The sequence below is a fragment of the Balaenoptera musculus genome, chromosome 5 (assembly GCF_009873245.2).
Source record: "Balaenoptera musculus isolate JJ_BM4_2016_0621 chromosome 5, mBalMus1.pri.v3, whole genome shotgun sequence".
Taxonomy (NCBI): domain Eukaryota; kingdom Metazoa; phylum Chordata; class Mammalia; order Artiodactyla; family Balaenopteridae; genus Balaenoptera; species Balaenoptera musculus.
Genome location: NC_045789.1, coordinates 112,027,996 through 112,031,447, shown reverse-complemented (window position 1 = coordinate 112,031,447; position 3,452 = coordinate 112,027,996).

Here is a 3,452-nt window from a genome sequence, read left to right as displayed (position 1 = left end):
AGTGTCGAATGGGGAAATCGCCAGGGCTTATTAGCCTCATCACCTAATGATTGGATTACCACTATAGCCTCTTTCCTCACTCCTCTCTCCCTAGACTTTTCTCCTTTAATTCAGCCTACACGTGGTTGCTAAATCAATCCTCCTAAAATGTGGCTGTCATCACATTAGTTCCTTGATATGGCAGGCAGAACGGAGCAGAGGGGGATAAACTGGGAGACAGGAGACCTAGACTGTGATCCTGGCTCGGCCACTGCCAGCTGGGTGACTTTGGATGTCATTTCTTCTCCATTTCCTTCTAGGCAAAATAAAACTAGTGTAGTCATAAAATTCCCTATAACTCTAAAATCCCATATACCTGTGATAAAAAATCTGCAACCTTTTCAATGAGTTTATACAAAATCTGACCTGTGTATCCCTGCCTTCTTCCTCTGCATTCCTTCCTCACCTGAGTGACCCACACATTCTCAGCCCTCCCTCCTTACGGTGATCATAAAACTTGTGGGCAATGAGAGTTAATCCTCTGAAATATTACATGCGCCCATTTGGATCGGCTCATCTTTGTGAAGCTTTCCCAGATGTCTTCAGTTTATACACTACAGTTCACACCTTTGGAGCTCATACCTTTTTTTGGATCATATAAATAATGGTGACAATAATATTAGCTAAAATTTATCAGACACTTATCAAGTATCAGGCACTATATCACTGCTTGTTTTCCCTATCTCATTTAGTCATTCCCAAGGTACTGTTATTATTCCTGCTTTACAGATAAAGAAACTGAAGCATAGAGAGGATAAGACATTTTCCTGAGTTTATCCTGCTGGTAGATAGTGGAGTCCTAGTTTCTAACCAGATCTGCCAACTCCTGAATCCATACTCTTAACCCAGACCACACCATTGATGATGTTGTCTCTGTTTTGTCTTTTTTCTTCTTGTAAATTAAAGTATATTGTCAGAAATTCTATCTAGTACTTCTTGTTGAATACCACACTAACCTGTTATGTGACAGGTACACATAAGTTCTCAGTAAGAAAATAAGCTATTAATAGAGATTAGGCAGCATTTTATCAGGGCTGGGAAGTTTCTAATTACGTTGTTAAAAATAATGTGTTATATCTATATGTCTTGATGAGGAAAGTTGATAATATGCTACTAATTTTAAAAAGATAGAATATTGTGATAAAAACATGTATATTTATATATTTTAAAAACTTTTAGACAATCTGTTTTTATATTTACAGTTTAAATTAGAAATTAAAAGAAGCCTATAAATTGATGTGTATATATTTACAAAATTGTATTTAAATTAACATGAAAAAGAAGTGAGAAGGCTATGCACTAAATTTTTAATATTGAGTGCTTCTGATGAATGAGATTGAATGGAAGGAAACAGAGGCTCAACTTTTCTTTATACCTCTTATTGTTTGAATTGACATGGGGGCATGTAAAATTTTTAGAATTTGAGAACAGAGTAGAAAAAATAAAATTTGAAACTTGGACCTTAAATGATTTTTTATTTCATTTGGGATTTTTAAAATAGTATTCTTTCCTAAAAATATTTGTTTTCATTTTATGTTTATCATGCACTTGGCTGATTTTCAGCAAGTTGAATGTGGATTTTTATTACTATTTATTATGAGAAGAATATTACATTGTAGTAAGTGGACGAATAGAGAATTCATTGGCATGTTTCTTCAGCATAGCTTGTCTGAACTTCATACTAACTGTAAGGTTGACATTCAGGATTGTGAACTTTACTTCCAAATTCAAACATTCTCTTCTTAAAGTGTTGGGTACTGAGATTGTTGTTGATTTATTCATCACATGAAAGATTTGATATTAATCCATTAATTAGTACAAAAGACTAGTCATATGAAAATATTTCTGAATCCTTTTACCTATCATTTTTCACTAAAAGAATGCCAGAAAGCCAATATTTGAAGACAGGAGCTAAAATTTTGAGATGCAATATTCTCAAACATTGGCTGTGAAATCCCTATAATTAGCATGACCCTTGGAGAATGTCATTGGATATTTGATGAAACAGGGCATGAACTCTGTCCTACCACCCTGGGGGGTCTGTAATACTACCCAGAATGACGCCTGGGAATTTTAAACTACCAGATAGTTCTTATCTAAGAAATTCAGGGAGAAAGGCATTTGTCCACTCTAATGACTTCTGTTAGCAGATTTATGCCACTTAGATCAATATATTTCCACCTTCCTACCCCCTAAACTCTACTTCTTAGATTTAAAAAAATGAAAGAAAAAAAGGAAGATGTGCCTGATCACAATTTTGATAACTGAAAAAAAAAATGATAATAATTTTCTAGAAAACCACTCTAGTTCATATTCTTTGTTACAACGTTTTTAAACATGCCTAGAGATACAAACATGCAAACACACAGAAAACCATTGACTTTCTTTGCAGAACTAATCACATATTTTAAGAAAACAAGTAGAATTAAATTGAAATAATAGACCAAAGAATGAGATACTTTATTAAAAACACTTCAATCAGAAGTCATTACTCCCTTATAAACAGCTTTTCTAAGTGGTCATTGTTTTAGTAATTATCAGACCGTTATCCTTCTTCTTACATCCGTCTTGATGTAAAGATCAATGAAAAGAATAAATGTCTCTTTTATAAAGATAAAGACTGTTGGAGGAAGGATGTTTTTTAAAAAATCGCCTGTTACAACCAAGGGTTTGCTCTTTGATTAAAAGTATCTCTAAAACAAATAACCTGCAGGCGTATATGTGTGTGTGACTAATGCAATTAATCTTCATGCTAGATTAACTTGATAAAATATTGACCTAATTTGGGATTAAAAGATTATGAGTAACATTTTGTGCTGAAGGCTGCAACATGCCTCATGTCAACGCAGTAATGACAGAATTAACCTCCCAAGCCCTCTTCAATTGGGGCATTTCTGAGCTGCTACTTGAGTAGTGTTTAGATGACCTGCAATGACTGGTGCACAAAAGGCCCAATGATGCTATTTTCTCAGCCAGCTGAGCTGCCTCTGTGATTCAGAACCGTGCAAAGGGAAAACATCTTCAAAAGACATTCTAGAAATGTCCAGCTTCTGCTTGTCAAATAAATGTTTTAATTTACTAGTAAAACAAGTTGTCTGGAAGTACTTAAAACATTTTATTTTAGGTACAAAAATGCTATTTGTAAACATGGTATAATTGCTTACAAGTGTTAGATATTTTGCCATTAAATGTGAAGACTTGAAGGTAGAAAAAAATTTCCCTGTTGCTTCATTCTCTTCCTGCAATTTTGGTTATAGTTTTCTGACAGTTAATGAAGAATTCCTACTGATGGGTTGTATGGATAGAGATAATGGTGTCTGACTCCTTTTTCTCATTGGGCTAACTGTATATATATAAAATTCCAATCTATACTTAACCCTCAGTTGCCCTTGGGAATTAAGGATGAGGTTGCA